The sequence below is a fragment of the Haemaphysalis longicornis genome, unplaced genomic scaffold (genome assembly GCF_048455015.1).
Source record: "Haemaphysalis longicornis isolate Haplotype H1 unplaced genomic scaffold, Haemaphysalis longicornis Haplotype H1 scaffold_13, whole genome shotgun sequence".
Lineage (NCBI taxonomy): Eukaryota > Metazoa > Arthropoda > Arachnida > Ixodida > Ixodidae > Haemaphysalis > Haemaphysalis longicornis.
The window spans coordinates 38,674,154-38,697,185 of NW_027526233.1; positions in this window are offsets into that span (position 1 = coordinate 38,674,154).

Genomic DNA, 23,032 nt, shown 5'->3' on the forward strand with positions numbered 1-23,032 from the left:
ATCAGCTCATTCTTCAAACAAAAGAAGTTCTTCTCTACTAATCAACACGGAATTTGGCGTGGGTTATCAACCGTAACGCAGGTAATTCATACTACAAATGATCTCTTTAAATCAGTTGATGAAGGCGGGATTATGGACGCAGTTTTTATAGATTTTGAAAAAGCTTTCAACCGTGTCTCCCATTCTCACTTGCTGTTTAAAATAAGACAATTATTAGCTAACCCCCAAATTCTCCGGCGGCTTGATTCGTATTTGTCAGGGAGAATGTCAGTACGTCCACATTGCTAATAATACGCAAGCTTAGCCCAAGTATACTCTGGTGTTCCCCAAGGTTCGGGCCTTGGTCCACTCTTATTTTTTATTTATTTGAACGATCTGTCTTCTTCATCTTCACTGCGCTGTCTGCTTTTTGCCGACGACTTTGTTGCGTACCCCCCTGATCACATGAGAGAGGAGCAGACTGCCCTCAGCACGTATCAAAGTGCTATCACTGACTGGTGCTATTCCTGGAAAATAAGCCTCAATGTAAAACATTGCGCCCAAATGACCATATCGCGAGAAGAGAATACCTCTAATTTCCTTACAAACTGAACAATACTGCACTGCAAACTGTAAACCAGTCTAAAAACCTAGGTGTAACAATACCTTCAAACCTAAGCTGGATAACATTTTCGAATCATATCATCAATTGCTATTCAACGTTTGTGGTTGCTAAGGCAAGGATTAAAACATTGCACAAGCAAAATAAAACAATTGGCATACACATCTCTAGTACGACCTATATTGGAATATGCAGATGTTGTGTGGGATCCCCATACGAAAGCAGGGGTTCACTGTCTCGAACGCATTGAAAACAAATCCGTGCGGTTCATTTACAACGCGTATGGCAGGCGTGTTTAAGGTACAGAGCTGCGTACCCGATCAGGACTTCGAACACTACAGGAACGCTGGAAACTACACAGCCTAAAATTTCTTTTCAGAATTGTCAACAATAACTCAGGAATAGCCTTTAACACCTATACGCACTTTAATACATCGCGTCAAACACGTAACAAACATGCCAAGGCATTTGAAATGGCCCGCACTAAAACTAATGCTCGCCGTTTTTCTTTTTTCCTACGAACAATATCGGATTGGAATGCGCAGCCACAAGCTGTCACTGAAATTGTTGCCCCGGAATCATTAGTATCGTCTATCAATTCGTACGTTTAACAAACAGGGCCCGCAAGACGCCAACGAGCATTATCGCCTCGCGTTTGGCAAACATTTTGAACATTTCAACCTGTGTGTATCTTCTTAGAAGACGCGATGTACCTACCCAAAATTCAGTTTTCTGGTGTGTTACGCGCTTTTTTTGGCTTGTTCCTGCTCCAGAAATTTTGTGATGGATTTACTTAACCAAGAGTGTATTTGTGGGCTGTGTTGCGCGTTATGTTTTGGGGGGTGGTTGTTTGTATTCGGGAAACTTTAGGCTCCCTTTTTCGGTTACTTGTTTCGCTGTCCCACGCGAGTTCTCCGCTCACCACAGTGCTGAATGTATAAATATGTAACCACTCCTTCCTTAGCTGCCAACCGGTGGCTGGCAGTGTAATATAAATAAAATAAATAAAATAAACGATGGCCTACGAATGCGTAGTATATTTTTACGTAGGCAATGACAAAGCAGGGTTCTTCGGCGAACAAGGATCTGACGAAGCGAGCTTGTGCTTCACTAATAGCTCAAAGAATTTGTAAACAACGGAGTATCATTAAACCACTGACATGCGCAGTTGACTGTATGCGAATAAAATGCCCTGTCACATACCAGCGATAATTAATCTTTCAACATGATTGTTCAACATGATCTTTCAGCATGATCACTGGTTGCTTAGCGGACCTGAGAGATTCTTTCAATACCGCACATAACATGTTTTAAAATCTTCCAGTTTTTTTCTTTTTGAAGATTTTATTTTCCCTAAATGGACTGGTTCAATCCGTCCTATGTCATAAATGACTGCTCATGAGAGCCATGCGATTATTCGGCAGTGTGTTTGTAGTTTTTGTTAACACCGCTCATAAGCGAACCAACTCGGGTAGCATCATCCGCGTCCAGCATTTTAAATTTAGCACGAACCAATTCTCCCAGTCTTGTTTCAAGTATGGCCTACCTAATCGGAATTGGCGATTGTTGCTTACTCGGCGTTATATAAAGTATACCTGCACGTGTATAACCTAATTCAAGAAAAAAAATTCATATTTTTGCAAAAGCCAACTTTCGTACCATTAACAATGTCCTACAAAAATTTTTGACCCTTATATGGCCCATTTTAATCAACCTTCGGTCGAACGGAACTGGTCTATTTACAAATGTAAGCTCCATAGCCTATTAAAACACACCCATTTAACGAAAAACCATCGCCACAAATCGACATTACCCGTGGTGTAACAAAACGCTAAAAAATTGTTGCAAGCAAGAAACTCCGGTTGTTTCAAAAAGCACATTCGCAGAAAATCCTGAATCATGGTCGAGTCTTCGCGAACAAATCAGAATGTTTAAACAAAGTCTTAAAGAATCGATAAAAATCGCGTCAATCCACCCCGTGAATGTTGTTGGAAAGCAAAGCTGTAAACGGTGCCCATAACTATTACCCGTGCGACGTCCCTTAAATTCACTCACATCGCTCTACAAATAGTAAAACAAGAGAAAAGTGAAATGCATTTAACCACACCACTTATTACTTCAAAGAAATATTCTTTGTAAGGTTAAATCTATGCATGATGCATGAACGGTGTTTGGTTAGAGTTGTATTGGTGTAGCAAAAGAGTGGAAGTTTTCTTCATAAAATTAATGTAATCTCCAACCCGGTGTTTGACGATCTGACTTCTCCGTCTCTGCGCCGCAGACGGAGGCGACGAGATTTGCGGCAGAGAAGGAGGAGGGGCAGGAAGAAATACTTCTGTTCAGATTTCTGAACGGCCCAGAGAGCAGCCCTGGGGAGTGCTTTTTCTTCTGTGGGGCCTATATGCAGTCGGCGCGGCCTGTGTTCTGTCCACCGCCTGACGCTGGGTATGTAGAGAGGGCCTGGACAGCAGCATCTCCCATTGCTCTTGTTGGGTAGTTGACGGAAAGAGAGAAGGGTGCTCAGGGCTAACGTCGCACACCCTGATTATGGGACGGAGTGTTTCTACTTCTGAGCAAAATTTACATTCAGTGTCGTAGCTATTCGCATGCATTAAGTGAAGATGCGTAGGCTGTGGGAAGGAGCCCGGATTTTATGAGCCGTTGTTGTTCTCCGGAAAGGTCAGGGTAAGGCGGAGGTACGGTCTGTATCAGAAGGCGATAATGCTGGGTTATCTCCCTGAACGTGACAAGCGGGTGACTGTCCTCGTGCAGCTCCTTAGCAGAGGAGGTAAAACCGCAGGCTTGTTGGGTGGGTGTATATGTTGCCCTCCATTGAAGCGTGACAGGGTGTCCAGATGAGCCGAATGGAACGGTTTGGGGAGTGATTTTTTAGCACGCGCACTGCAGATCAGGACACCCGACCCAACTGGCATTTCCAGTAGTCTTGCTTGAAATGGGTGACTACCCTCCGAACCCATGGTTGAGGCAGAACCAAGGGGATGGCTGCCTCTTCTGCTGGTGTCATTCCTTGGGTCCTAAGCGAGGTACACGCAAGGAGGTTGGTTCTGGAGGTAGCCACGATGATGGCGTATTGCTGCCCTGGATGTTTGGAGGCGTCTGTGTAGATAACTGCATGATCCCCACCGAGGGTAGTGTTTAGCGCTTGAGCCCGTGCTTTTCAGTGACCGTCGTCATGTGAGGGGTTCATATTTCTAAGCAAAGGGAGCATCTTTAGTTTTAGTCGCCAAGAGTCTGGGACTACGTCAAACGGAGTGACATTCTGGGCTGGCCAGCCAATCTGGTGAAGCATGCGGTTACCCACCGCAGCTTTGAGTCGTACCTTCTGGTTAGAAAGATGGCCTTCTATCAACTCTTCTACCTTGTTGTGGAGCCCCGTGGTAAGCAGCCTCTGAGTGGACGCACTCATAAGAAGATCAATGGCCTGCTCGACCGCCTTTCTAATCATTATATAAAGCATCTCTATGTCTTTCTTGTCGATAAGAAGACAGGGGGTGGACGTAAGTGACTCTCGAGAGAACAAAAGCTTCAATTATTCGAAAGGTACAGGATTCCTTTCGGCCTCGCTTCTTGATGGCAACTCGCCTGATGATGCGTATGATTTGATTAATGCTAATCTTGAGGCGCTGCAAGGAGACGTCACTCTTTGTGTTAGCCTCAAGACCTTGATGCTGGGGCTTGGAGGGATCGCCTGGCCATCAAGGATTATTTGAATGTATTCCTTGATTTGGCGTGAGGGCGGACGACAAGGAGCTGTGATTTTTTATGTGAACACTCGAGGCTGCAGGATTTAGAAGATTGGCGTACTAGCAGTGAGACGCCATGCATTGGTGTGAGCTTCCTTTAAATTTTGTAACTCTTAGCACACGAGCAAGGTGCGCACAGGGCCGCTGGACCTGTCACGTGACGCTTTCGGGTGGCATTCAGCGAGAACGCCGGGGTAAACCCATAGATGTGCTTGGTTGGTACACCACCTTTCGTCCCCGTCTTCGCGTGGGCTCGTAGCTGAATCGGTAAGACAACGGGCTCTCGCTTTGTTAGTCTAGTAGTTCCAGGTTCGATTCCCGGCGGTACCAGTAAATTCTTTTATTTCTTCGCAGGAGTTTTCCGGTGGCACCGACGGTCGCGGAAGAACCCTTGTTGGGTAGAGGTAAAAGCTTTGCTTTAAAAAGAGTCGTGGTGCTCTTCCCAACGCTTGCGGGCAAGGAGCTTCGCGTATTTTCTAATGTTCGCTGTCTGGTGGCGGAGGCGCACAAGGTCAACATAAGTGCGACCTCCGGTCCGATAGCGCTCCTGCAAGTCGTCGTGAACATTCCATAGATTGATCAGGTGTCGGTCAGAAGCAGGAGTGTCCTGGTCCACTTCGACGACCGCTGTAGCACCATTTGCAGCAATCAAAATTCGATTTAGCAGAATTGTGAGTGAGTCTTAAGTTCGAGTTGCGATGTCTTTCTGTTCCGATAAATTGAAGCTCACTGAAACAGGGCCAGTCTACATACCGGACCTTCTTGTTAATTTTCCGTGCGGTGCCGGAAAGTCGAAAAAAATATCCGAGAAAAATGTACCTCAAAATGGTCAAAAATGGATAGTAAGGATAGCCCTAACCGGGTGTCCTTAAACAGCATTCCAGCCTTTAGAAAACACTGCTATTAAGACAAATACAAAAATAGAAACAGTACTTCCTAAATATAATCAACAATACCTATATCACGAGAACAACATACAGCGACGTAGGACACAAATTTGCATATCAATATATGCTCACTAAAATGAGAGTACATGTCATAGTTGCATGCGAACAAAGAATATTTTTTTTTCTATAAAGAATAAACTACGCAGAAAAAGAAAGAAAGGCTCGCCAATAATTCCCCAAAATATGCGTGAGAGCGACAGTAAACAAAATAACAAAAGAAATAGTGAATCTTGTATACAGGTAATTGCCAGGATGCACATTATTACGACGATAATGAAGATGTAGGTAACAATTTGTACAACCCAGCCGCGACAAACACCACGCATAAAAATACACGGTAAAGTTCTTTTTTCCAATTAGTTCTATTTAAAAATCAAGACATCAGTTTTTCGATTGCCTTTTTACTTGCTGAAGAGTGCTAAAATTGAAACGTTCTTCCCCGACCGAGTAAAACATGGATGGAACGTAATATTGCCTCTTCTTTTTCCCATAAATATTTGAAAACTGTAAGTATGTGGAACCTTTCTGTTTTCCTGAATTGATTGATAAAAGCAATATTGTGTTTCTATATTGGAGCCATCTGCAATTTATACATGTAGGCAGGTATTGTGCTGAGTTTTTTTTTGCAGATTGATTGTGGTGTTCATCGGAGTTAAATCCTCTTAGATATTTTGCACTCCGACTGCACCAGAAAATTGAAAAAGAACCATAATTACACATTTTTGGGTGTGAGAATATCTTCCGGTGTGTTTTGTTTTCATTAACATGTATGTAGGTCTCAAGCATCCAATGAAGAACTTTCCTTATATTCCTTTGAAGAGCTTCAACGGTATGTTCGTACAACGAATGGTCAAAGCCTAACGCCGTGTTATCAGCATACTCATACAGTCTGCACGAAAAAGATCAATTTCTAATGTCGTTCGTATAAATATTACAAAGTAAAGGGCTAATTGCACGGCCCTGTGGAACCCCATATCAAATCGGTAATTTTGCTTTCATGGCATTTTCGATTCAAGCCGATTAGTACCTTCCTCGAAAGTATATTTGAATAATTGACCATTATTTCCTATGAATACCATGTGTGCTAATTTCTGTAACAATATTTCATGATCAACTGCAAGAAAAGCCTTTCACATGTCCACAAACAAAGCTAACACTATTTTATTGGTATCGAACGCTTCAGTGATATAATTATTAAAGTTATGTCAAATAATCTAGCCGTCTTGCCCTGTCGAAAACCATATTGCCTTTTATGTGATGTTTGCGGCGCAAATATATCATAACTGTCGAAATACACTTTTCAAGAACATCGGCCAGAACAAACAACATGGCGACTTGCCTGTAGTTGGCAGGATCTTCTGTAGCACCGTTCTTATGTATAAGGTGCAGTAATAAATCACTTTTTTCTGGAATATTACCGGTCAATAAGATGGCACTAAGTATTCACAAAATAGCCCAGAAGAGCGTGGGTATAGGTACTTTTTAACTCGGTGTCGGATCTTATCGTATCCCACTGGTTTCGTAATTGAAATAGAATCCACAATAGCCTGGAGGTCCCACAGGGTAATTTATGGAAGAAAGGCTTCATGAACAATCCGAGACACATTGGTAACAGGGAACCTTATTTCTTCATTACGAAACACAGCGGAGCAAATAAACAACGAATTTATTGAGTCACACAATGAGGTAGTTTGGCAGTAATCTCCGAACATTTACTAATTGCCGAGTGCAACGGTCGATTAGTGCTTCTGCCAATGAGGTCGTTTAGCCGCCACCATGTTTTATCCATGTTTCCTTGGGCCTTATTTAATTCGTCCACATAATACCGCCTCTTTGCTTGTCTTCCCTTCGCGGTAACTTTATTCCTGAGTACGCCAACTTCTTCTTGTGTCGCGCTGTCCCGTGGCTTCTGTTTTACCTCTTTCCACGCTTATTCTTTACGATCGTACAGTGCTTGAATGTCATCGTCGATGCCTGTATTTTTCGGTTTCCTTTGTTTACCTTCAATTGTTTTGTCGAAGTTTTATAAATTATCCGTTGTTTTTCAACTATTAGGTCGTACATTTCTAAGCTAACCGTTTACACCAGATCGCTCCTGACGAACAGGCGCACCTTCGCTTCCAAGTACTTTACCTGTTTACAGTAACGCGTTCTCCCAGTTACTTTAATGTAATCTAAAAATGATTTTTTAGTTTTTTAGAGATAACAGCTGCGAGCAACATAAAATTATTTGTGCGGCTAAGATTGTGGTCTAGCGAGATTTTAATGATTTATCTTTTAAACGCTTTTCTTGGGTTAGTGCATTTATTGTTCTTTCCACGCGAAACTGTGAAACAAAGATCACTCATTCAAACGTCATTCAAACGAACAGAAGAAATATTCAAATAAAGTGGCGGAGGCAAACAATGGACCCAGGCCACGCCGGACAGGAGCGGGTAAATTTCAATGAGAAAGGCCTTCGTCCAGCAGTGGGCCTAGATAGGCTGTTGAGAAAGATAATGATGATGAAGCGCAGTATATTCTGACATCTGGAAACAAAATAATCATGAAATAACAACAAAATGCCTTTTGGTGCCAATTACCTGGAATGTTTCCTATGTGACGTCTGCACTATGTTGTATGATAATCTGTGATCGAATGACCTGTTACAACTGGAGCCTTCACAACATGCCATGGTCTGACCGACCTTTAGCCACATGAATACATGCAGTATGTCTTGCTGCTCGTTTTCCCACCTTGCTGCAGCGTAAGTGTGATATCAAAAACTAAAAAGAAACAAACATTGCTAAAACACCGGGAATACTGGGCCTTATGTGTCACTCAAATAAAATGTAATATTGAGGAAAATCTATGACTTTGTACGAGTTGGAAGGATTTACGTGCCACAATTTTGCCGAAATAATTGCTTTGGACAATTTTTTTCGTGAATTTATTCTCAAAGCTAAGAACAAAATTGTCCATTATCATATTGTTTTATAGACGGTTGTGCACACAATACAAAACGTTTTCGCTGGTGAAGACAAGAAAACTGTCTGACCGTAGTGAGAGCCCTTTTTGAAGCAAAGCATCATGAGGACGATGTGTTCTAAACGCTCTGGAACACAATTTTGTTATCATAATTCATCGGGTCGATATTCCAGTCTGCTTCGTTCTCGCCAATTGTGGACTAAAAGGAAAATGCGGCTGCCGACAGGGAAGCAGCTGCGGCCGCTTTCATAACAACGTAGACATTACACCGTAGCCCACAATACAACATACAATCACCGTTTCACCCAAAACCTCTCATCAAAGGAAAAGTCAGTGAACTCTGGTAGTCATGCAGAAACATTGGGACGCCCAAACAAAAACAACTTCATGCAATTTACTCAAGTATAATAAAAAATTAAACATACACGCAGTTAAAGACGCACTGTGTCGTTTGGGGATTACCATCACACGTGGTAGACAAAGGTACCTTTCAAATGAACACAACGCCGACCTTCTGTCAGATGTGTAAGGGATCTTTGGTTTTTACATGTCTTAACAGGCTGTTCCGAAGCTGATACACAACGACGGAGGGAGTCCGCCGACCTATGTAAAGAACATTAACCATTTCACAAACCACACTTCCTCGTTGATGGAGGACCAATCACTGATAAAAAAGTGTCCGACAATCTTGCATAGTACGATTTCTTAGTTTTTTAGACTGAACTACATCCTGTCTTTGAGCGTCGAAGAGAATACCGGGAGATGTTTTAGGACACTGATGCGCCAGAACATCTGTTTTTGCTCAGCCAAAAAATATTTCTCAACGGCGCATTTTTTTAATGTTCGGACCTTTGAAGGAAAGGTATTTATACACACTTCATTATACCTAATAAGTGGCTCTATAAAATGTTCTGTTTACTATCCAATATTAAAGCACCACGCAGAAAATCCCATAAGACTCCTCTAACATTTTTGGCACACTTTGGCCAGCTAGCATTTGCGCAATAAACACCATTATCATCTCTATTATTCGATATGCCGTCGCGATATCGTATAGGACTAACAGGTTAGAATGAAATGAGAAATCTTTGCGAAGTGTACTAGCCGTCATATTACGTGCTTCCGATGGCGTCACGAAAAGACGGAACACCAGACGGGATTTTGGGCCCATTGGGAGATTGCAGGAAATGTGCAGGAATCGTTTAGTATTAGTGATTCAGTGTGGTCATGCGAGGCTAGTGATCCATGGTAAAGATAGTAAAAGCTCGTGCATTACTAGGTGCCTACGAATATGAGGCCATAGATAAGTTTCTACGAAGCCATCGTATCAGTAATAACACAGCAACAACGTGGTTCACATTTGTCATGAGAAAATGAAGATAAAAACAAGTCCATAAGATATTGGAGAAAATTAAGCGGTAAAATTGGGAGTGGGCGCACGAACAGTCGAGTAGATACACTATGTTCATTGGCGGATCATTATGCAGATGGGAATTCATGAATTGAGCCCGAGAAAAGTACCAACGCATTAAAAGGGCCCTGAAAGGCGTTTTGAGCAGACTAAATGAACTAGCGCAATCGTTAGATTGGGTCGTCAACGTCAGCTGTAACAAGTATTACTCTTTTATATGCAGCGGAAAGCTCACACTTTTGTTGCAATGTTTGTCGCCCTTTTCTCACCCTTCCCTGCGTGTTTTGGACGCGGCCATCTTCACATGTCTACGTCATTGATTCCCAGATGTTCGTCATGAGGCACACCTCCTGCTATTGGGTGACGTTTTCACGCACTTCCAGCAAAAAGATGTGTCGTCTGCTCAGCGTGCGCTCGCCGGCTGATCTGCCAGTGGAGTGCCGGAGTGCTTGGACATTTTACGGCAAACGAAACAAGTGTAAACAAACGCTTAACCGTTTGTATTAAATGCAACACGGCCATAACACGACATCTTACGTGAGTACATACCATAAATAAAGCGTCGAAGCCCCGTGGCACTTCATTCGTGCAATCGCAGAGAACGACCTGAACCGAGTGCCCGGGTTTGACGAATAAATTTTATTCTACTTCAAAACAATCTAGAGATGCGTTTCGAACAAACACAACGTCATAACATGCGTTGCAAGTTTGCACCGCGATTGACAGACGATCGTTTGTCCGCTCTTGCCCGTCGTAAATTCGGCACTCACCTCGCGCCCGGTTTGCGGGGACAAACAAGCGCGCAAGCGGACAACGCTTTTAGCCAGGCACACTGCACATACCCCATGCGAGCTTGAGTCTTACGTCGCGCGAGAAAGATAATCCAGACCATAGAAGCACTATCCTCCCGCAGAAGTACAACGTCGCATTTCATCGCGAAACGAACGCGTCCACAACACACACACACACACACACACACACACACACACACACACACACACACACACACACACACACACACACACACACACACACACACACACACACACACACACACACACACACACACACACACACACACACACACACACACACACACACACACACACCCACACCCACACACACACACACACACACACACACACGCGCGCACGCGCGCGCGCGCACGCACACACACACAACACGCACGCACGCACGCACGCACGCACGCACACACACACACACAGCTTCGGTCGCTGCCTTGGCTTAGCTCCAAGCTCCGTTTAGACCATCAGCGATGTTACGACAATAGAGAGCTTTGTGAGGGTGACGCGCTAACGTCGTTTTAAATAGGTCAAGTCCTATTTAAAAACACAGGGGGAAAGAACTTGGCTCATCGGAAGGGAAAAATCTTTCCTCCATCTCGCTCAACTTGCCGCCATCTTGCAGCCTCACGGACGGCCGCTATTTTGCTCTAATAGAGAGTTTTAGTGCAGCGTTTGTTGCCTTTGCATACGCTAAACGCTAAATTTTTGCGTCCAGCTACGTAAACACAACGAGGGGAGTTTTAGTGGAGTGTCTCATCAGTTTTGCGTACCGACACGCTAATGCAGACGGCGCCATCTGTCGAATGTTTGGCGAAATGACTCGCCGGCTGGTCTGCTAGCGGAGAACCGGAGTGCTTCGACATTTTACGACTATCCAAACAAGTGCAAACAAACGCTTTCCCGTCAGTTTTGAATGCAACACATGGGTGCAGCTTGTCAGAACATGGGTGATCGCTGCTCGAGTGCGGCGTTGGTTTGCTCGGCGGGTTCCCGTTCATCGCCACTGATACAGCCATCCGAACCGGCGCATTTTGTGCACCGCTTCTGCATTGGTTTAAAATGTCTTTTAAAGCAAAGCTTTTTTTAAAGCAATGCTTTCTACCTCTACCCCCCAAGGGTTCTTTCGCGACCGTTGGTGTCACCAGAAAACTCCAGCGAACAAACAAAAGAATTCACTGGCACCGCTGGGAATCGAACCTGGAACTCGTAGACTAACAAATGGAGAGCCCGTTGTCTTACCGATTTAGCTACGAGCCAACGCGAAGACGGGGAAGACAGGTGGTGTACACACCAAGCGTATCTACAGGTTCCCCCTGCGTTCTAACTGAATGCCACGTGAAAGCGTCACGCGAGCACTCACGCCCGTCTTGCGGCCCTGTGCGCACCTTGCTCATGTGCTTAGAGTACAAAAATTAAAGGAAGCTCACACCAATGCATGGCATCTCACTTCCTTCCGCCAATGTGCTAAAGCCTGTGGCCTCCAGCGTTCACGTAAAAATCCCAGCACCTTGTCGTCCGCCCTCACGCTGAACCAAGGAATACATTCAAATACTCCTTGATGGCCAAGCCATCCGTCCAAGCCCCACCACCAAGATCCTGGGCCTACATCTCGAGGCTTAACACCAAGCGTGAGGTCTCCTTGCAGCGCCTCAAAAAACAGCATTAATCAAATCATACACATGATCAGGCGAGTTGCGACCAAGAAGCGAGGCCTAAAGGAATCCGGTACCTTTCGAATTATTGAAGCTTTGGTCCTCTTGAGAGTGAATTACGTCACCCCCTGTCTTCTTCTCGTCAAGGAAGACATAGAGGTGCTTTATATAATGATTAGAAAGGCGGTCGAGCAGGAATTGGTCGTCTCATGAGTGCGTCCACACCGAGGTTGCTTAGCATGGGGCTCCACAACATGGTGGAAGAGCTGATAGAAGGCCACCTTTCTAACCAGAAGGCCCGACTCAGAACTGCGGTGGGTAACCGCATGGTTCACCAGATTGGCTGGATAGCCAAGAATGTCACTTTGCTTGACGTACCCGCAGACTCTTGGCGACTGAAACTAAAGATGCTCCCTTTGCTTGCAAATATGAACCCCTCACATGACGAGGGTCACCGAAAAGAATGGGCTCAAGCGCTAAACACCACCCTCGGTGGGGACCATGCAGTTATTTACAAATACGCCTCCAAACATCGAGTGCAGCAATACGCCATCGTCATGGCTACCTCCACAACCAACCTCCTTACGACCCAAGAAATGACGGCCGCAGAAGAGGCAGCCATCACCTTGGCTCTCACTCAACCAGGGGTTCGGAGGGTAGTCACCGATTCCCAGCAAGCCTACTGGAATTACCGGTCGGGTTGGGAGTCCTGACCTGCACTGCGCGTGCGAAAAATCTACTTCCCAAACGGTTCCTTTCAGCTCATCTGGAACCCCCGTCCCTCACGCTTCAATAGAGAGCAACAAATACACCCACCCAACAAGTTTGCGCTTTTACCTCCCGTATTATGGAGCTGTACGAGGACAGTCACCCGTTTGTCACGTTCAGGGAGATAACCCAGCATTATTGCCTTCTGACACAGACCGTACCTTCGCCTTCCGGACCTTTACAGAGAACAACAAAATGCACTACGACCATTACAATCCGGGCTCCTTCCCACAGCCTCCGCGCTTTCACCTAATGTATCCCAATTGCTACGACGCTGAATGTAAATTTTTCTCAGAAGAAGGAACAGTGCGTACCGTAATCGCGGTGTGCGACTTTAGCCCTGAGCACCCTCCTCTCTTTCCATCATCTATCCAACAAGAGCAATTGGAGATGCTGCTGTCCAGGCTCTCTCTACCTACCAAGCTTCAGCGGGTGGAGAGAACACAGGCCACGCGGACTGCATATGGGCCCCAGAGAAGAAGCAATCAGTCCCGAGGGCTGCACTCTGGGCCGTTCAGAAATCTGAACAGAAGTATTTCTTCCTCTTGCTTCTCCTTCTCTGCCGCATATCTCCTCGTCTCCGTCCGCGGCGCAGAGACAGAGTAGTCAGATCGTCTAACACCAGGTTGGAGCTTATTAATTTTTTTTTAAAAGTTCCCACTCTTGTGCTACACCAATACAACTCAACCAAACACCGTTCATGCATCATGCATTGATTTTACCTTACCAAGAATATCTCTTTGAAGTAATAAATGTTGTAATTAGTGCATTTCACTTCTCTCTGGTTTTACTTTTGTAGAGTGATGTGAGTGAAATAAATGACGTAGTATGGGTAATCGTATGGGTGCCGTTTACAGCTTTGCTTTCCAACCACATTCACGGGGTGGATTGGCGCAATTTTTTTCACATGGCGCTTGTAGGAATTACCACCGCCGCAAAATAAAACCCGGCACCAGCGGGGCCACATCTGAGACGGCGCTTATAAACAGTGCGCGGTGCATCAAAGGGAACAAGCACAGGATCATCCCCGTGCGTCTGCGAGTTCGCCGCCGATAAAAAGTCACGTGCAGCAGATACCAACTGGATCAACGTACACCGCGAAAGATCAAAGCCAGGCCGCACACATGCGGCCGGGTCTTTCGTTCTCTTTGCCAGCATTGAGCGGAATGCGGGGTTCATGGTGTCAACCACGATTAAAAAGCCAAAAGAGCTTTCCGGTGGCAGACGGCAGTCTGACGAGCGGAATAGCGGAAGTACATCACCGTTATGGAGCGCAGCAACATGAGAGGGAAGGCTCGCGCGCCTTTAACAGCGGATAAAAAGTGGAAATGAGAAGGAAACGCTGCGCAACGACAATGCGCCGTTTTTGGTTTACGATATCTCAGCTAATACTCATCGCTTTAACAAAATTATCGCTGGAGGAGATTGCTAATAAATTGCTTTATTTTGTTGCATGTACATCCATGCATCGGCGGAAGGTATTTCAGGACCCCTTTACACTGTTTGAAATCAGTGTCGTTGTGATTGAGTATCAAGAAATTGTGCACGACATAGACGTGCTACGTCAGATATATATTGCCTCTATATCTGACGATCATTATATTGTCTCTATCGTACCTCGCCTCCACTTCCACTGCCCCGACACTCCCATTCACGCAACACTCACCAACTGGGACACCTTCCGCACCCACACACAACAGCTCCCTCCACCCGCCGACTCCTCTGCCGAAGCACTAGAGCACTGGATAGAAGACCTTCTACAAGCTCAAACGAATAGCTCCACCACTCTTGATCCCGCTACCCCTTCCGCCTACGTTGACTCCAAAATGCACAATCTCTGGGAAGCCTACGCCCGCATCGACAAGCCGTTGCGCAGGCAAAAAACCGCCGCCCCCTCAAGAGACGCCTGCACCTTCTCCGGTCTCAAATAGAGCAACACGCCAACTACCTAGCCCGCAGTAACTGGTTGCAAGTTTGCGACGATCTTCGCGGACAGCTCTCTACGAAACGAGCCTGGGCTCTCCTCCGCCACCTGCTAGACCCCTCCACCTCTCGCCAACAAACGCAACACCGCGTCGCACAACTCCTCCATTCTCTGAATGACCCTCGGGACACTATTCTAAAAACCCTCATTTCTACATACATCCCCCCATCCCTTCCCCCACCTCCTACACACCTTTCTATACTGGTACTGACAACCCTTCTCTAGACACCCCCTTCACATTCGAGGAGGTCAAAGCTGCTCTCGCAGACCTCCACAGACGCACTGCACCTGGCCCAGACCGCATCACCAACACTCTCATTCGCCACCTGGATGATCTCACCATTGACCATCTCACCTCCTACCTCAACTCCCACTGGACTGCAGGCACTCTCCCCCAATCCTGGAGGCATTCTGACATTAACCTTATTCCCAAGCCTGGTAAACGTCTCACTCTCTCTAACCTCCGCCCCATCTCCCTCACATCCTGCCTTGGAAAACTCCTTGAACATCTTGTCCACACGCGTATTTTACACCACCTCGAAACACACTCCACCTTTCCCCCCAATATGCTCGGCTTCCGACCTCATCTCTCCACGCAGGACGCCCTCATCCAAATCGATCACGACCTCCTTCGCACTCCCCCTTCTAAGGACAATGCTGCCCTTCTCGCTCTTGATATCCACAAAGCCTTCGACCACCTCTCTCACACAGCTATTCTCCGCCGTGTCCCCTAGCACAATCTGGGCCAACGTACTTATCAGTATCTCTCCAATTTCCTTAACAACCGCACAGCAACCATCAGACTTGGCCTCCTCCAGTCCCAAGCCTTCGAAATGCACAACCGCGGTACGCCCCAGGGCGCAGACCTTTCACCTCTCCTATTAAACCTCACCCTCTCCTCTCTTGCCTCCACACTACTTCGCATCCCTTCCCTCCGCAGCTCTATATATGCGGATGATATCACCCTCTGGGTTCCTGGTGGCAGTGATGCACACATTGAACACACCCTACAGGCCGGATTAGACGCAGTCACCTCAGCCATTACCCCACTCGGCCTCTCCTGCTCACCCACGAAATCTGCTCTGCTCGTGTTCGCTCCTCCTCGCACTAAAGCACGTGCCACTCCTCCCATCCAACTCCTTCACGATGGCCACCCTATACCCCATGTCACACAACTTCGTATTCTCGGGCTATACCTGCAATCCAACCGCTCCTGCTCTCATACCACCACACAACTCCGTAACTACACCACCCAAACAATTCATCTCATACGCCGCGTCGCTAACAAGCACCACGGCATGACTGAAACAGAACGACTCCGTCTAGTGCAAAGCTTCCTACTCAGTCGACTCACCTACCACCTCCCCTACTTTCCTCTCACACTCACACAAATCCAGTCCCTGGACGGCCTCGTCAGGAAGGTATACAGAGCGGCCTTACTCCTTCCGCCCTCGGCATCCAGCTCTCGCCTTACTAGCCTCGGCCTCCACAACACCATTACGGAACTCCTCGATGCTCATCGCACCGCCCAGTATGTCCGCCTCTCCCTTACCCCCACAGGTGGGCACATCCTCCATCACCTCCGCATCAACCCACCAACACACCCCCAACCCCCCCTGCCCATCCCCCCACCCATCCGACACCTCATCCGAATCCGGCCTTTACCTCGTAACATGCATCCCTCCCACCATCACCACCGCCGCTTGACCCGCGCTCAGTATCATGCGACACACTACCCCCCTTCCAACCACACACACTATGTGGACGCAGCCGCCTACCCTGAGGGTGAAGCGTTTGCTCTCGCTGTTGTTGGCGACATCAGCCACTCTCCAGTAAGCTCTGCCACGATACGCACCGCATCCCCCACCTCGGCGGAGGAGGCAGCAATAGCCCTTGCTCTCACCCAGAGCCCCACCCCTCTTCATGTAATCTCTGACTCCCAGCAGGCAATTCGGAACTACATTAAGGGACGCATCTCCCCCCCCTGCTCTCAAAATACTACTCACCAATCCCCCCTCCGACCCCGTGGCGCTGGTATGGACTCCGGCCCACACTGGCATAGGCGCTAATGAGGCGGTACAAGACCATGCTCGAGCTTTGACTCTCCAGGCTCCGCTTCTTTTACGGCTACCCACGGGGCCCCTAGGCCAGTGGCTTCTGAATCACTTTTAACTTACAGGGACATTACCCTGCACCACCCGCCTCCTCCGCCGAACTCTGCCTCCACCCCACCCCTACCTCACCCCCGCTACAGCTCACATGTGGCGCATTCTGCAAACACACACCCTTCCCCCATCGCACCCAACTGGCCCACACACACCCCCACATTTTCTCATCCCCTAATTGCTCAGCCATGTGGGGCTCTGGACACCCACTACCACTCCCTTTGTGAGTGTCCAGGCCTCCCCATATCCACCTCTCCCCTCCCCCACCCTCTGGAACAGCCCTGGGGAGCCCAGACATCTCCGATCAACTATTGGTGACGTCGCGGGCACTGGACGTCGCGGAGGCCTATGGTCTTCCGCCAGCCCCCTTCCTAATCCCAGAGACTAATAAAGTTTGTTCTCTCTCTCTCTCCCCCCAAAAAATTCCTGCAGGCTGCACTTGGCACTCCCGCAAGTCGCACGCGGGGTATGTCTCCCAAAGGTGGTCCATTCTCGCAAGGACCAGCCGACTAAACGATGCCCTGCGGGTTTTCTGTCTTTGCGAGCTGCACAGTAAAACAAGATGCAGGTCTCTGCCAGCCGCCACTGGCTGCTCGCAGTGCTTTCCGCTGCGGGGCGTTTTGCACTGGAAGCGCTGTTTATCGAAGCACCTTGATACCCTACAGCGGGAGCCAGGTGACTATACAGGGCTGCGTTTTTCTATACATAGCACCAACCTGTCAGCCCCACCGGCGTTGCTTCGGTCTTTATAAGCCCTGCTTCACACTATAATTAGTCATCCTTACCACCTTGGGGCACCCACGCGGATAAAATCGTTTTAATCAAGCTAACGCAAAGTGATGTTCGTACTGTGCCCGTCGATTCTGAGAATTTCAGTGGATGCCACCGTGTGGTGCTTACAATATAAAAAGAAGTCGAAGAATAAGGAATATATTTTCAGCGCTTTTGATTCATGAGTGACATAATCGGACCCTCTCTCCTGGCTCTTTGTCTGGCCGAGAAGTTGCTCCTTCTATCCGGTTCATGAGCCACTTTTAGAGGGTTTTATCAACAACAGTCGCCTCGAGCAAGTCGAAACTTTAAATTCGCCAGCTGTCTATCCGTCGAATCAGCCGTCCACCCAAAACATAAACTAAGCTTTCGGGAGACGTTTATTTAGCAAAGCATTTACTAACCTAATGAAAATAGTTGTTGAAAACAATATTTCAACAAAAATGCGACAAAGTACATATTTGTGGTGAGTGCTTGAGCTTGTGACTCGAGTGGCATGTCAAACTCAAAACAAAAGACACCACATCTGGGCCTGCCTCGGTGACCCCAACCACACCTTAACTTCCCCTGACCACTAGAGGGAGGCCCTGGACCGCTGGACGAAGACTACCAGCGCCTGCTGGTCACCCGAGCCCAAGCCGTGGTGGCAGCCCTTCGGGCAGCCATGGCGGTCCTTTAGGCCATTGGTGTAAATAAAAGTTTTTATCTCTCTCTCCCAAACCAAGATCCCTCAAGCAGTGCGATCTCGGAAAAACTTGACGACAGAGAGCAAACCCCAGTTGTGGTTTTTCGGGAGGATCGAGACAGAATGGAAATAACATGGCAGTTGGGCGGAGAAAGTTGACGACAGCTTACATGGCTGCGGCAAGAGCTGACAGTCATCTTTGCAGCACGATTGCCGCGACCACATTGGCGTTTTTTCTTCATGCTCAACGCGGGTTACGACACCGGGTACGATCCCAGCAAACCACTAAAATCTCGGCGACGTCCCAAAAAGATCCGATTGTCTATGTCCCAGCAGTATCTCTATTAGACATCCGTACAACTTGCCATATTTTTATGAAAATTTTTGGATGTTGAGATAACGTTGCTGGTCCCCTAAAGTCGGACGTTCCGTTAACTATGCCAAAGTCGTACTCTGGATGTTGCTGCTGCTTCATTTGTGGATGGTATTTAGACATACTTTCCTGACGTTGTTCAGATGTTGTTGGTATATCTGTTTTTTGCTTCGTACATGCCTATCGCAGTTACATTTATTTTAGCGATATCTGCTATACTGTATTTTGAAACTCTGCGCAGGCGTACTGTTTTGAAGTTACTCAGGGGTTTTGTATGTGTTTTGTATGGGTTTTGTACCGAGGAGTTTAGTGCAAATTTTGTAATGCAGCAATATTGCTTTTACGGAAATAAAAATGCACAGGACATAATAAATAAATTCGACTCAACATGAATGAACATAATTGGATGAACATAATTGAACATAATGAACATAATTGGATGCTCATATAAGTTTTTATTCGGTTAAATAACCATTTTACTTGGTCGTTCTACCTTCGTAATGAAAATACAAGTGCTGATCTGACAAATCACTGGCGACACTGGTCAGCCACATATGTTAACAAGAAAATTTCCCCAGCTAGTACCAATGGTAAAAGGCTGGAGGAACAGGAGAGCTGACGGGCTCTCCCCGGTCACTTTCCTCACCGTACGGACACCTTACCCTGCAACGGCGCCAGAGGCGGCAATAGCCCTGGCCCGCATCACCAGGCTGCCACCACACAATATAATCACTTATTCGAAAACGGCCATTCAAAACTTTATTCGTGGTAGCGTTTCGGCTTCAGCACTCAAGATTATCCAAAATCCCCATACTCAACCACTCGACATCATCTGGACCCCGGTCACCACTGGGGTGAGAGGCAACGAGGGCGACCCACAAAGCAGCACGAGAACTAAACAGCCGTGCTGGGCTTGCTCGTGGTATCTAACACAGTGCTCGGTTGGCACGCGATCGTCTGCTCTCATATCAAGAAGCCATGACGCATTATCGCCTCTCCTGCCGCCGTTTTCCCACTGCCCACACATCCCTCACCAACGCTCAGAACCGCCTATGGCGAATCCTTCAGGCCAATGCCCTCGCCCGTCGATCCCTCCTCCACAAGACCTACTCCTCTGAGTTCCTTGCGCCCAACTCTCCCCTCTATGTCCCTCTCCATGGGCGACCTAAGCCACGGCTTGTGGGCTTGTCCTCTTAGCCCATTCCACCCCAACTCCAGCGTCGAGCAGTGGGAGGACGCGCTCGGCTGCTCGCAACCGGGGCGCAGCTACTTCTGGTAGACCGTGCCGGCCGCCATTAAGTGTTCCTACTCAACGTTTTTGGAAAATATAGCGATTTCTCTCTACTTCTATCTCCCTTCGTCGGAGACCCGGCTGTTGCCCCTGACATAGATTTTCTAACTTGCCCCTCAAAGCTCTCCATGAGTTGCCGGCCGGGATCGTTTGGTCTGTTGGGTTAAACATATTTGCAAGGTTGACCGTGTAGCACGTGCTCGAAACGGTGGCTACCGGGTTTGCCAACTCGGTGTCAGCAGCGCGAGCTGTTCGGTGCTGCGCAATTACGGTGCTAGCGCACGTGAACTGGCGAGTAGAACAGCATGAGAGAGATCACATCACAAACTCTGGGCAGACTGTTATAGAAGGGTAAGTTGGATGATGCCGGGTGCTCGTCCCTAGGCGCAGAAAGTAAAAGGTCCGAAGCGCTCTACAACGGGTCGGAGTATTTTTAGCCGAAAATGTGGGATTTGTTTGGGGTACGCGTATCCCAATCATACCACCGTATTCAGGAGGTATTCGCCGTCATCCTGACACCTCGTTTGTACAAGTGGGTGTATTATATTGCAAGCTACATCGATACTACGCTAGACCCTGGCTTACGCTTGGCGAAGGCTTAGCACTGGAGTTATCATGCAAGACACAACCAGCAGCGGCGACGAATCGACCACTGCGAATGCAGTCGCAACCAACTCCACCTCGACCGACGATGAAATGGATTCAGCTCAGATCGACGAAAGGCGTGAGCCTATAAATCAAGAATTGCTGCAAGATTTCATCGAGATTGTCGCCACAGCTCGAAGACGACGTCAGCGTAAAGCAACCTCTTCTGACCTGACCTGCGCACCAGTCTCGTCTTCCACCATGCCGCCTCGTTTGCAAGCAGGCAAACCTGCTGTGAAACCTAAGCCTTTACCTAGAGACGACTTCAAGCTGGTGCTAAGGCCCCAACGCGCACTAGCTCTCGGCGACATTCCCTGAGTTTAACTCTATTTGGCGTTGCTGAACGCAATAAACGCCACGTGGCGTCAGGGAAATCTTCGATTACGTGTGGACGTCACGCAGAACATAGGTACAGTCAGCGCCCCGTCATCGGAGGCAGCGAGGTTGGTCAGCCAAGTTAAACAACTCATCTTCGACATGAAGCAATACCCTGTTCAACTGTATGGACTTGCACCTGACGACTCTATCAAAGGAGTCATTGGTGGCGTGCCCACAAGATTCACAGAAATCGAAATCATGAACAACATTGACCAGACGGTGAACGAAGTATATACTGTCAGACACATTGGAACCTCCTCCACCGTCATAATCACATTTTCTGGCCCTAAAGTCCCTTATACAGTACGGCTATACGGATCAGAATACCCCTACTCTATTTACAAGAAAACGATTCCCGTCTGTGGCACCTGCCAAACGGTTGGACATCGAGCGACAGCCTCCCCTAATCCAGCGACTGAGGTGTGTTACGTCTGTGGCCTCAAAATTCCACAACCAGAACCCCCCTGCAGCCCTACGTGCAGCCTCTGCGGCGGCTATTATCTCCCTGGGGCCCCTGGGTGCACTAAACGCTACGCTGACCCTCCATTCTCAAACAACGACCACTCCGACAGACATGACCTGAATCATCCAGGACACCGCAGGACCTATCACCACATGGAAGTCGCTCACGAGACCGCTTATCTCCGCCTGCGGCCCCGAAACGCTACCGTTCCAGAAGCAAGTCCAGCGGGGCCTAATGCACCATGTCACCTGGGGATCAACTGGATCGCCTGGCACAAGTAAGCTGGGCTCAGATGGTTTCCCCCACAGCTCAACCCCAATCTTTCCCAGCCCTCCCTACGAAAGCTACACAAAATCCAACACCCCGAATAGAGTGCAAAAAGCTAGCCAGTGTCCTGGACGAACAAACTGCCTTAATTACGTCTATTCAGGCCCGTCGCGAGGTCCTCGAAATCTCTCAAAGTAATCTCAATGAGAAAAGCAAGAAACCTAATCCTCCTCCCGCAACTCAACCTCCCCTAACTCCGCGGCTGCCCCCAAAGAATCAGAATCAATGGCCCTTCCCCAAATTCATGTATGCTCTCCAAGCTCACAAACCAGCTAAGTGGAATAAGTCAAGAAATTCAACTCATCCGCCTAGAAAATCAGAGCCTTCAACAAGAACTCCAATCTCTACGCGATGATCAATGTTCCCTCCGAAATGATATCAGCGTTCACAACTCGACCACATCTTCCCCAGACGACACCTATGACATTAGCACTCCTCGCACCGAACGCCCCAGTAAAAACGTGACTCGCGCTCACGGACGAGCTCTCCTTTACGCCCGTATTTCCGATGCAGCCCTCTCCTCCTCCCCCCTGATGCCAGTGACACGGCGTCAAGCTAGCTTAAACACCATAATTCAGTGGAATTGTAGAGGCATCAAACGAAAAAGAGCAGCTCTCCGTCAATTCATCTGCGCCCTGGACCAAAAACCATTTGTTATAGCCGTTCAAGAGGCCAACACGTGCATAACATTACCTAGTACATATCGTATGGATCGATCGACACCTACACAACTTTGACCTTTGTCAATAAGGCCGCATCAGCTGTTCATCACATCACAACGCCACACGGATGTAACTACACCCTCCTGGAGCTTCTGTCCCCATCCACCAGAACCAAGTCCTGCGTATCCATACTCAACATATATTGTCGTCCTACCCAAAAGTCACCCGACATTAATGCCACGATCAATGATGCCATCAAAATTGCCAGAAAAAGGCCTCTTTTTATTTTAGAGATTTGAATGCCGCTCATCCTAACTGGGGCTACCACTACAAAAACCAGCGGGGCTCCATTCTGGCCAATGTTATCGACGA